Here is a 13,550-nt window from a genome sequence, read left to right as displayed (position 1 = left end):
TTGTTTTAAAGTAGCATTTGACAGGGTGTGCAGCGTTTGAATCGGTGGCCACCACCCGGAGAAACTAAAGTTTATCGCAATTGAAGCCAACATCGTCTTTTTCCTTATGTAAATCCAAATAATAATAACAAAAAATCTAAGCTATAGGCCTAGCACTACGGGGAATTTACAATTTTTTGAAAATACACAGAAGTAGAAAAAGGTAAATGTTTTTAAGTTGGAATAAAAATAAATTAAGGGAATATTTGTTGTTTTTTCCCAGACGGTTTTTAAATTTTTCTCGCCTTAAACAACCAAAAAAAGTTCACGTTATCAAAAAACGATCCATCTTTACGTGTTATAGTTGGCAAGAAAGAAAGACGGCTGTTGTAAGACAGGCTTCGATCGTCTCCGTAAGATAAACATTGTATCCATATTTTGCATTCCATTATTCTGTACAATTGACAGGCAAACTGCATAATTAACAGTGAGGTTAGCCCTATGAATACATTTTGCGCTCGATTCGTTGTTGGCAACTGATGAGGAGCGAGAAGGACGCCCTCATGTAGATGTCAGTTTCGATACTCACACATACACATGCACAATTTTCGCTTCTATCCGTATTCAAACTAACAATTGAATATTTCGTCGAGTGCCTAAGTGTGGGAATACAGGCATTCCGAATCGACAGTGTTCTTCATGTTTATTTTATACACTATTCTGTCCCTACCCTAGCAGTTTTGCAATATACCAGCACTTCTGCATTTTGTGGCGCCTAATGATATCGATTACACAGTTGGCTTAATAATATTTTCATAATTTCGTTTTTCATATCTGTTATGGGTTTCACCGTTGCGTTTTTCAGACGTTTTGTTTTTCAGTCCAACTTTTAGAGAGCATACTAAATACGAAACGCCAACTTATGGAGGCCAAATGTTTTTCGATGTTCATGTTCATTATATTTGTTGGATCAACATAAAAAATTATTGCAAAAGTAAGAATAAGCATTAGAATAAAGTAAAAGAGCGTTAGCTTTGTTGAAAAATTCATGTTCCTCGAGATAGGAAGTATGATATTTCTTTTTTGGCATATAGTCTATTTATGTATCAAACACAACGTTGTTCCTTGAATATTGATTTGGTCATCCACATCAGGGCCTTTGAACGCAATTGCCAACAAAAACTATTAATAATCATATACATTAACATTAACGAGTTTATCACTTAGTATTTAACAAGATTTGAAATTGTTAAATAGCATTAAACGTTTTTAACGTCCTTGGATACCTCAGACCCTTACATTTCAAACATAATATTCCTGTCCTCTGCATTGTAGCTTAAAAACAAAAACGAAACAAAACACACACAAAAAAAAGGAAAAAAGGAAAGAAACAAACAAAAATAAATACATAAAAAAAAACAGGTACGAGATTTTCGAGTGTCGTATTTGGTATTTGTGACATTTGCGCAGTTTACAGCACTTTTTCTTGCCTGTATACAAGCGGCGGGTATTTGAGGTGACTTCTCGACTGGTTGCGTAGGTAACTTCTCGCTACCGTCTATTCTTGAAAATGACCGACACCCTGTAGACGTCAATAACTTATAAAACATGCAGCGACGAAGAAAATTTCACCATGACTTATATACAGAACACGAGCAACGACAAACCTCTAAAAATCCAATCGGCTAGCTGCCAATCATCGGTAACGTTTCACAAGACAGTTTATTAGATGGCTCATAGGAATGGGGCACTGAATGTAGCCATCGCAATGCCCACATGTCATGGCTATAGACTGTAAAGCCGTGTTGACAAGTTTTTTATTGCTTTTCGTTGTCTTGTTTACGCCACAGGAAATTCGATGCAGCGTGTGCCCCAGCCGGCATAGAGAGTAGTTAATAAGTTACATGTTTGAACATTTAATGATCGATAGTCCCTGCTTGGGCTAGCCTCTGCTTCAAATGTTAAAACCACATTTTTATCAAATCAGCTAATAAATGTTGTATTACTTAAACAAGAACCTTACGGATAACTTTACTACCATTTTTTTGTAAATTAATTTTTGACAGTGCAGTGAGCTATCTTCAAACAATTCTCTTGCGATAAATGTGACGTTTGATATAAGTAAATACAGATTAAGTGCATGATATAAGCAACATGATCAGCAAACACTTTTTATCCCCTTACATGAAGCTTCTAAATCGTACTGAATTAAGGAATAATTTTATGGTGAATCGAGTGATTCGGATATCACCGGAGAAAATTCCGTCGAAATATGTTTGCTGAGCTAAAAAAAAATACGAAATTCTAATCAAATTTCGAAGCTCGTCATCTTAAATATATAAAAAATAGCAATATTAATTAAAAACAATGCTATTACGGATCTTTGAGATGAAAGTTTTATTTTTCGTGTGTATCTACGCCGTTATATATTATAAAGTCCCACTAGGTTTAAAAAGCAGAAAAATTCTTTCGATTGCACAATTTTAATTTCTGAAAACCTTGTGTTAACCGCAATTTAGATATAAAAAAAAAGACAACTTGTCCCATGCTTGGGAGTAAGTTGTCTCTGCGGTAGGGATAAGCTGGCTCCATGTATACCTTGCGTTGCGGACAATATATTGATGTCGCTAGGAGAAAATTTGAATTTCAAAAAAACCATTATCATTGAAAATTATTTTTCGCTTCTGAGCTCTAGAGCAAGTGCCATTGAACGAAAAAACTATAACGGAATTAAAGATAAACGTTAAATGACAATACATACAAATGATTCAGTTCTTAAAATGCTACCTATGCAATTTACATGAGCCCCCTGGTGCCATTGACCAAGCCAAATTGCCCCAAAAATAAATATATCTTTTTCAATAATTAAAATTGTATATTAAGAAAACTAATCATGCTTCAAGAAAGAAGAAATATTGTCTGATTTGAATTCTAAATTTTGAAATTTTGAACTATTTTCATATACATCCAATTGGTAAAATAATAAAAGAGTACAATGAGGAAAGCGTAACACGATTTTGGACCGAAATTTATTTTTTTATTTTTCAACGACGCATCGTTTGGACTTTTGAACTGACTTTCTTTTTAAAACTGCAGAATTGTAACGTTTGTAACTCGAGACTTATCAACATGCCCCAATGTGAGCAAGAAGGTTACAAGAATAGCCTATTGTAAAACTGGTGCGAAAGATAACAAAATTTGTAAAAATTATTTTCAGGTGAAACATAGCAATTCACTAACACTAGAGTGCCATACTATTTGGTTGAATATGGCTGTTAGTCGTGGAGAAAAAACTTCATGCAGCTTTTGCCCACATGTTATAAAAAATCCGCCTGCTACTTCTGAATCACCGATGTTTTTCCTGCAAAACGGTGAAAATCTCGTGAATGAGGACTCATAATAAAAAAAAATTATAATGAAAAGCAGAACAAGAAAGTCTTACCACTTATTGGTTCATTAGACGGGAAACTGAAGAACGAAAAAAGAACTGAAGAAAAAAGAAAGAAAAAGTTTAGTTAGTAGACGTTCACCTATACGTTTGGAAACTGAAATATAAATAGTTATACTTTATTTAACCCTGCAATGTATTCTGTAAAGAAAAAAAAACATTTTAAACAAATTTTTTCTTCAAATTTCCCTTAGTTTTTACGTAACATTAAATTTATATATGCCCCTTTTTTCTGCGTAATTCCTTCCTACAACGTTGTACTTTCTATCCTCACAGCTGTAAGGATCGAAAAGAATCTATTCCTTACATTTAATTGTTGGATAGTGATGATGCGTTGTATTGTTACACGGATGTTTGAGTGTTTTACAATGACCAAATTATTAGTTGCCGAAAGGAGACTTACTGAGACAGACTGACTGAAAGTTAAGAGTAGACGGCTTCAAGGCTTAAAAATACACTTGGCTGAAAGTTAAAAGTGGACTCGCTGTGATGACAACTGAAAGTAGACTGCACTGAAGAATTACTAAAAGTGGACTGCCTGACAATCTGGAAAAAGGGCAACATTTATACGAAGAAGCAAGGACATTTAGGATTAAGTGTCCCAACGGGAATAAATATTCTGCGTGTAAATGTAACACCTATGTGAGGAATTGGCAAGTTTGAAGGCCAGAGCCATCGGCAGATGACCTGTTGGCGGAAGAGGGGGGAAAAGGGTTGCAAGCGTGGGAACGAGAGGGGAAGGTAAGGAGTACGATTGACCGTTCCTTACATAGCATCCCGGGCCGAAAGATTGCGTCCCGCAATCAATAAAAGAGGAATATTTGGTCAATGTTGGATCAGGCAAACAATGGTGCGACATTTTTAGAATTTTTTGAAGAGAACATGGGTTCCGCAGCAGGCGAGAATCCAGAGGTCCATGAATGCGAACATCTACCCGGTAGCCGTAATGCCAAAAACGTCTGTAACATAACCAGGTCCAGGGCTGAGAAGTCCGTAGTTGCTTGAAAGTTGAACTCGACGTGGTCTCTGTGGATTCAGACGTCTTCTTTAGTTCGTTAGCTCTTGTGGCTGACAGGGGGGTGTCTTAACCTAGAACACCTTGCCTATCAGAAAGGGGAGATTTGTGACTGGGACAGAGTCTATTTCTTAGCACACTGTCGCGGCAGTCGATACGAGGGATGTGCTCCGGCTGGCGGAGGATAATATAATTTTTAGTACATTTTTTTGGGCGCGCACCGATGATAACCAAATGCGATATTAGACCTGTAAAGTTGGCTTGAAGGAAGGGTAAAGAAATTAGGAAAAGAATGTGTAGATATCAGCAGAGTCTTCTAAAACAGTATGTGCAATATTTAACCGGCCATGGATAAATCTTCTTTCGTTGATGAGTCTTCAGTTACTTGTGCAGATGGAGCGTGTTGGCGATAGTAAATTATGTTGAGTTGTGCGATGAGGATGTCGAATAATTGGTCAGGAATCGGCTGTTGGAGAGGGCTGGTTAAGTCGTACGAGTATTTAGTGTAGAAAAAGGGTATAATAAAGATAATCTGTTAGTTTCATCTTCGCATTGGGCCTCGGGCGAGTTATTGGATCATTGAAGTGCTGAATGCTGTAGCAGTCTTTTGTTTCTGTGAACCTTGCTTCTGGTTTCTTGAATTTAGAGCAATATTTTTGTATGATAGAATTCATGGAGGCATTGGCAGGAAGATCGTCGGCTTGGTTAGCAATGAATTTGGTTGAAAGGACGTGAGGTGGTTCGAAATTCTCGGCAGATGGCGTGGTTGTTGCAGTATAACGGACAGCCGAAGGTTCGAATGAAGAGGTTCTCTGTGAAGAGGTAGTTTCTTCGATATTGCTAGGTCGTCGATTGCACTGTGTTTGATGATCTTTGGTTGACGAGATGGCGATATTACTCTTGATATTTTTGTAGCAGGCTTAGTCTTCGTTTTGGTAGTAAGATATGACGGTTAAATCTTTTTGATTATGCGATACGGTAGCGCACTTGGTAAATTATTCGTTTTCCTCAAGTTTTGTAGAGACGCCATTTGGGAGTTGATCTCCTATCGTTTTTGGAAGTTCAGGTGTAATTGTTGGAATGGAAAGAGGTTCAGTGGTAGTGATGCTTGTATCTTCTGGAGTTCGTTTCTCATTGAGCATGGGATTTACTTGAATATTTACTGGTACTTCAATGTCACTCTGACGTGTAGAAATGTCTCTCAAAATTTGTCCAAATTTCTTCAATTGACGTGTAATTTTTTCGTTCCAAACTGTTTTAATCAACGTCGTATTTATCTTGATAGCTTTCTGCATTTTTCAAAATAAATTATCGATTGGCGGTAGATGGCACTATTGGATTGTCAAACGTTAAGGGAGAGGGCACTGATTAAAGTCTCTTCGGGGGTTCAGGGTTCGACGTTCACTGTCACCAAATGTAAGGATCGAAAAGAATCTATTCCTTACTTTTAATTGTTGGATAGTGATGATGCGTTGTATTGTTGCACGGATGTTTGAGTATTTTACAATGACCAAATTATTAGTTGCCGAAAGGAGACTTACTGAGACAGACTGACTGAAAGTTAAGAGTAGACGGCTTCAAGGCTTAAAAATACACTTGGCTGAAAGTTAAAAGTGGACTCGCTGTGATGACAACTGAAAGTAGACTGCACTGAAGAATTACTAAAAGTGGACTGCCTGACAATCTGGAAAAAGGGCAACATTTATACGAAGAAGCAAGGACATTTAGGATTAAGTGTCCCAACGGGAATAAATATTCTGCGTGTAAATGTAACACCTATGTGAGGAATTGGCAAGTTTGAAGGCCAGAGCCATCGGCAGATGACCTGTTGGCGGAAGAGGGGGTAAAAGGGTTGCAAGCGTGGGAACGAGAGGGGAAGGTAAGGAGTACGGATAGCCGTTCCTTACACAGCTAATTTCCCCTTTAATCAACGCTTCACGCATCTTTCTTCGTGGCGAGACCCTGACATTTTAAAAAACTATAAAAGCAATCTATCCACCTAACTGTGACAATGAGTTCCTTTTTTGGATCATTCTCAAATATTTCTCAGTTGATCTCGTTTGAAATGCAAACTTCAAAGTACGGTGTGAAGAAATCAGTTATAATCAATATAAAATAACCTTATATTTGGTGGCAGTGGAGTCGAATTCGCATTTTTTTTTACAAATGGGATATTTGTTTTCTATTATAACGCTAGTAAGTTTTGTTTATTGATTTCTTTGCTTTTTGCGTTTTAAATACCTTTTCATAGTTTCAAATCATTTCTTGAAATGAAAAATTGTTTTATAGAAAAACAATGCTTTTTAGCAACTAATTCACTACAAAACAGGTGGTGGAATGAAAACAGCGTTCTAGAAATCACTTTTAAAGACAGGTTATTAAAAAAGGTTCACTTTTCACAATTTTTGTTTATTGAACTACTTTAGCTTCTTTAAATATAATATGAGAAATATATATTTTTCCCACTTAGCCTTGTTCTGTCCACCCTCTTTGATCATGCCCCCCCAGCCATTAGTCCATCTCCCTTATAACTTCCCTTTGTCGATACTTATGCCAAGGTAAAGACCACTGATTTGTTGTGAATACGATAACTGAATGAGTTCCGCGTGGCTTTTGTGGTTGCTGGGAACAAAGATATGTTAATACGAAGACTAGTTTATTATTATTAACATTTGATAAATAATTTTTATAGGAAGAACATTACAAACTTAAACTATCGTTTGAGATAAGGACAAATAAAAACTATTATAATTCAATATTGATTCTCATACCATTTATTTCCTTATCACATTTTCAATTCTTTTCACGATTACAAAGAGCCCAATAAATATATTAAAATCATAACCTACTGCTATAATTATGCCAAGTGGTTACTGCTGACTGTTATCTTGGAGCGCTTTTCAGCAAAGCAATTAATAGTTCGAGCAAAACTGGAATATTCAATTTGCGTAGGAACGTCTATGAGCCACAGTTTTCTACCAGGAAGGACTTTGTTTTGTGAGACTGTTATTAGTGAAGACGCTAAACCTTATAAAATGAATCTAAGATTTTGTTTCTTAAAATTTTCCAAGATCATGGAAGGCATGCCAGTGTATTTTTTTTTTAACTATAACGACATGGCTTGCACATGAAAGAACACGAGTTTAGCTCATCCATGAGTCAGTATCAGTATTTAATATGATAAATTTTCCTTTTTTAAATTTGGTTTAATCACTTTATATTCTTCCTTTTCAGTTTCCTCTTTCTTAATGTTGGCTTTTCTCTTTATCTGTTGTTATTCCTTTCTCTTTTCCTTTTCTTCGATACGTTCAGCCCAATTTTTTTTTACTTTCTGATTTGATTTATCTCGTTTCTTAATATATTTGTCAAGCAATTCCACAGTCTTCTACCTATTGCAATACAGAAAAATTAAAAGTTTTTAACATCTTTCAAATGTGTTTGTCAAATTGATAGTTTACCTGCAAACCTTCAGCTATTTGAAAAGCACCATTTCATGCCAGTTTCTCTTCAATGCTTCTTGCATTCTCAACTTCAGCTGGGCCTACCAAGATTTTCACGTTTGGTTTAAGTTTTTTTCCATTTTAATCATTGCCACTTATTGATCTAAAGTGGTCTTTTTCAGAATGTGTGAGGGATTAAAAAATTCCATAAAACCAAATTTGCTGATAACTAGGCAGCCTTCACGGTGGAAAATTGGTGTTGGCATTGTACTTGCTACTCTGTCAATAACTTTCTCTCGACATTAACTTCACTAAGTGTATAGTTTGTTGAGTAGCCTGTTTATTCAGTTTCACGAATGTGGGGGGGGGGACGCAACACATGAGACTAGGCCGTTTGAAAACAATGCGTCCTGTCCGTTTGAGACAAAAAGGAATACTGCCTATACTTAGGCCAAGATCTTGATTTTTTGATGAGGGTGGAGGGAACAAACAATTGGCGCATCAGCCCTGGAGGGATAACAATTTCGCGTCAGCCCTGGAGGGATAACAATTTGCGCGTCAGCCCTGAAGGGTAAACTGGTTCGCTACACATTTAATAAGTAGACAAGAGTATCTGCGTTTTTTGACAAGTACTTAAGGACAAATTAATGAAATTGTAATTAAAGGGTGAGGGCTTCTTAGGGTCGGAAATTTCCGACATACACCCGGCCGGAATTACTGATCTTCTTCTTCCACCGTCTCCATTATAGCCATCTTTTTGATCTTTCTTACGGCTTGCTGGGCTGCTTTGCGCTGGATTCTCCCTACCCTGGTAGGCATTTCCTCGGCGTATGGAATCGGGTTCGATGACACGTACGTAATTTCAGATGGATCTTGAATTGTAGACACCGACGGACCTGTAGCTGGGACTTCACTAGCGCTTGGTTTCTTTGATTCTACTACTATCAATGTTTCCGCCGGCTCAAACACTTCCAGCGGGTAGAGTTTGTTAATGGGACGATTGGTTCTTCCCTGTGCCGTCCGTATTTCAGCCGAACGTACCATACCATCCGCACCTCGGTTAAGTCGATCTACTACTGCCAGCTTCCACTCTGATCTTTTACCTTCTTGATGAATTTGCACGACATCACCAATCTTGATCACTTCTTTGAGTGCCTCTAGGCCTACAATCCACTTGTAGGCCGCCTCTTCGAGCGACACGTCTATCGCTCTCGCCAAGTCATTATTGGTCCATCTGTTGTGGCGACCTATCCTTTCGAATCGGTCAATCCACACCACAGCATTTTCCTTGGCCGTGCCACGGAATTTCTCCGGCTCCTTATACTGAAAGATCGGCCTCTCCACCATGTCTTCCTCCTCAGCCAGAAAATGGTCCCAAGCTAGTTCCTCTTCTTGGGCTATGGATTGCCGCTTTGGTGAATCCCCAACACTGAATCCACTTCTTTCTGGCCTGACCAAGACCGCTGCGTGCGACGTGCTAGACGCCCTAGGTCGTAGACCATCGCGCGGGCTTCTTCTTTCCAAGCTTACTTCTCGTTCTTCCACCGCGTCGTGTTCTTCCGTCGACAGCTGCCTGCTGTCGGCACCCGATGATCTCTCGGTGATGCCAGTGGTGTCGGCTTCCACGCCAACCGCGCTTCTCCTGTCGGCAGCGCCTTCCGCCTGCACTGACACTGGACGCGCCCCTTCCTGGTTTTCGGTCACCGTCTCTTGTGTCTCTAACGAGTTCGTTTCGATAGTCTGCCGAGCCCGCGACCCTTGATCGCTGCTAACGGCCCCCGCCTTCCGCCGCCTACTCTCCGCCGGAATGGCTTGTATTTTGATCGTTTCCTGACTTACGGGCCCTGCTACTTGATTGATGAACGACGCAGCGTCGTCTACCTCCAGTCGTCGCGTATGCAATTTCTGATCTCGGTTGACCCGCCGCTCTTCCTGTCGTTCCTCTTCTTCCACTTCGGCTCGTGTGTCAACCTCGCTCCCAACCCTACGGGAACGCTCACGATGCTCGTGTGCAGCCGTCGGCTCGAATCCCCCTCTTCCCGCAGCACACTTGGTTTTTTGTCTCTCTGACACCTGGTGACTCTGAGTATCCACGAATTCCTTACCCTGTGGTTCGGAATCCAACTGAAACTGCGTCAGGTCTGGCATATCTCCTTGTTGGGACGCCTCTCTGGTCACCCACGTACCTTTGCGCCCGAAAGTGAGCTCACTCACCACGCCAGGGGAACCTCTCGACCGCCCCTTAGATCGCACTGATGTTACACCTGCCTCCTGAAATCTTGTTGAAGCTCGCGCCGCTGTACTTAGAGGTGTCGCCGGCCTCAAACCCGTGTAATAGGTTTGAATCTCCTTCGCCGCCTCTTCAGCTGCTCTTCGACGACCCCTTTCCCCAGCGTCTGAAATCACACCTCTCCCGTGTGACATCCAAACGAGGACCCACTGCGACTCACTGCCAATCACACGTTTTCTCAGACCGTTGTTGTGGCCTCGTGCCCAACAATAAATTGCTGGGTTCGACTCCCAGAGACCCCTCACAACAAACGCCTACCTGAGTTAAACGTGCAGTTGACCAGGTAAGAACGCAGGAGCATCTCCACCATGTAACAACTCTGGGTTAAGGTTCGTTTATTAGACCCACTTCACAAGATACAGCACTAAACAACAGGTTACAACTCAATCAACTATCGAACACTATGACACAACAACTCAATCGATGACTACTTGACTACTGTTCAACTATCAACTAACTAAACCCTCTGGCTTATCAGAGTCGGGCTTTTAAGGCTCCCGACATCCAGCCAGACCGGCAATGCTAGCCAACGCCTGACTTGCGGATCGCCTATCATCATGCGATCGGCGACAAAGTCCATTGGCGCTACAATATTGTGGGTTCAATTCAAGAAAGCGCAAAGGGACATTTTTTTTTTCATACAAGGAAATGTTTCCTAGACCTCGCAATTATGTTAATCAATAGGATATTCATTAAACTATATCCCTTTTTAGTAATATCACTTAATATTAATTATTTTAGGAAAGGGAATTTTTTAAAGTGAAGACGGTGGTAAGTTTTTCCCGTCAAAAATAGTTTATTTTATTCCCACCTGAGGCGCTGAACTCACAATGTTTTTTTTCTGTGACAGCCAATAGTTTGCTGTAAAAGCAAACGCATTTCTAGCTGCTTTTACGTAGTGAGTTCAACGCCTGGTGGTGTTCGGTTAATACATGACTAGCATGCTAGTCAACCAATCTTATAGATAAAAAATTGAAAAAAATTTTGCTACATAGCGGTTTATTTAATTAACAGTGCGAGAATCCAAGAAACAAGAGGTTAGCAAAAAAGCGCGCAACGGATTGCAATTGCATTCCTATTAGTTATTAGAGCAAACTTTACAAGTAGCAAATGGTATAACAGCAGAAATAATTACAAATACCACAAAGACACTTAAAGACCACGTAGAATCCCTCGGTGGCAACATCGAAAACCTTGACAGTTTATTGCAGCAGATAAACATTGTACATGGCAAAGAGAAAGAATTCCTGTTGGGTGCCATCAGTGTTTTGCAAAATGAAGTAGTACAGTAATGCTCCACAAAACGGGACGCCTGCGAAAGGGGACATCTCGCAAAACGGGAAGAGGGCCTGCTCGCACCAAATTTCCGCCTTAGGGCATTTTCTCAGATCTGTTAGAGGGAGATTAAAATTCCTGGTAGTGCACTGCAGTGTGAATGAATGTGTAGGCCTACAATGCACTGACTGCCGTTTACCATTTGTTTTATTTTATTCTTCTCAAAGTACGGTGACGCACCACAACATTTTCATGGTTTAAAAATACGCTTATTAAGTTTAACAAGGTCCAGCGTTAGGGGAAATAGGGGCATGTAGTACACTGCTGTACCGAAAGAAAAGATGCACTGAAATCATTCAGTTAAAACTTAAAATTCAAAAAGTGAGTTACAGAGCTTTAAAAGGGACAAAACCAAGAAAAACATGGTCTTGTTTTCAGCTCCCTATCGGGTTCTAAAATCCTAATTTTTATCGTATGGCTTGTCGCATTGAAAAAAGCAAGTGTAAAAAGGTTGGAGAACCCCACCAATGGTAGCCTTATGGCAACTCGCAAATTGGGAAAATCCGCAATACGGGAAGGGTCACCCCTCGCGCGACTTGTCACGTTTTGTGGAGCCTTACTGTACCTGCACAGATTGAAGAGAAAAAACATTCGTCTGACTTCAACATCGAGTTACAGAGTCTGCGAAAGCAGTTGCATAGCAATAAGAAAAAGGCAAAAAGTTCCAAATACACCTTAAGTAGTTCCCTCGAGCAACTCCAAGAAAGTAACGAAGCCCTCAAGAACTCCCTTGAAAAGGCCAACAACGGAATCAGCGAATTAGAACGCAGCCTTGAAATTACCACAGCAACAGAGAACCAGTTACAAAACCTTTTGAGAAAAAGAGAATAAAATAAAGCAGCTGTTGAGAGAGAAGGGCAACAAATAATTAGCAACCTTGAAGGTGAAAGAAACAACTGGTTGCGAGGTTAGAAACCGCAGAACAACAGACAAAGGTAGCCTTGGAAACCAACAATCAACTTCAGAAAGAAACAAAGGAAACAAAAGAAATCCTTGAAAAAACCTTAACCGAAAAAGCCGGGTTAAGGAGAAGCCTGATATATATATATTAATACAAAGAATAAAAGTCTTGAAAAGGAATTACAGAAGATCAACATACAGGCGGGAGACCGAGAAGAAAAAATTAAGTATTTGGAGAACAGAATAAAAGAATATAGGAAACAACAGGTAACATTCGCCGAAACTGAAGATCTAGACGTCTCCAAAGAACCAGGAGAGATAACGAAGCTAGTGAGTGAGATAAACGACCTGACCTCGCTAACGGAAGGATGAGACAAATCCCTCCACTTCGAGTTAGAATCAGAAGAAATCGCCGAACTCCAGCAACTCAACGACGACCTCAAAAACCAAATCGAGATCCAAAACGATAACCTCCTTCAACTAGAACAGAAGTATCAGACTCTCAAACAAAGAATCAAAATGGGTCTTCCGCAAAAGGAAACTTTGAGAATTGACCGCGACACAACAGATGCCGATGACATCGGTTCGGTCACAGCCCACCCAATCGTAAAAGCACTAGGAGAATTATTCTCGAGAGAAGACAAAAAGTCAATTCCAATTTTCAAAGGAAAATGTACTGATAAACTAATAACAGAGTGGCTGAAGGACGCAAAACATGTAGCACGTAACAACGACTGGGATAACAACCAAAGAATACGATTCTTCTCCGACAGACTAAAAGGCGATGCCCTAGAATGGCACGGAAACTACGTAGAAGAGCAGGGTGACGAGTTAAAGTACGACGAGGGGAAAACCGCCATCATTGCAAGGTTACAGGATGCATATGACTTAGCAGCACTAAGAAAAAAATTGTTGACGCTGAAACAGAAACCTGAAGAAAAATGCAAAGCCTTTATATCAAGAATCAACAGCCTATACGACTCCATTGAAGGCCAGGAAGAAACGTCGGACCAAAACCAAAAGGAAAATGAGAGATTCTACCAAAATCAAAATTGCAAAGAGACTGCAGAAGACAAAGAAATAAACGCAGTAATCGCAGGTAAAACGCATCACGAGAAACAACAAGATAACGAACTTCCACAA

Source organism: Daphnia carinata, chromosome 7, assembly GCF_022539665.2.
Source record: "Daphnia carinata strain CSIRO-1 chromosome 7, CSIRO_AGI_Dcar_HiC_V3, whole genome shotgun sequence".
In the NCBI taxonomy this organism is placed as follows: Eukaryota; Metazoa; Arthropoda; class Branchiopoda; order Diplostraca; family Daphniidae; genus Daphnia; species Daphnia carinata.
This window is presented reverse-complemented; position numbering follows the sequence as displayed.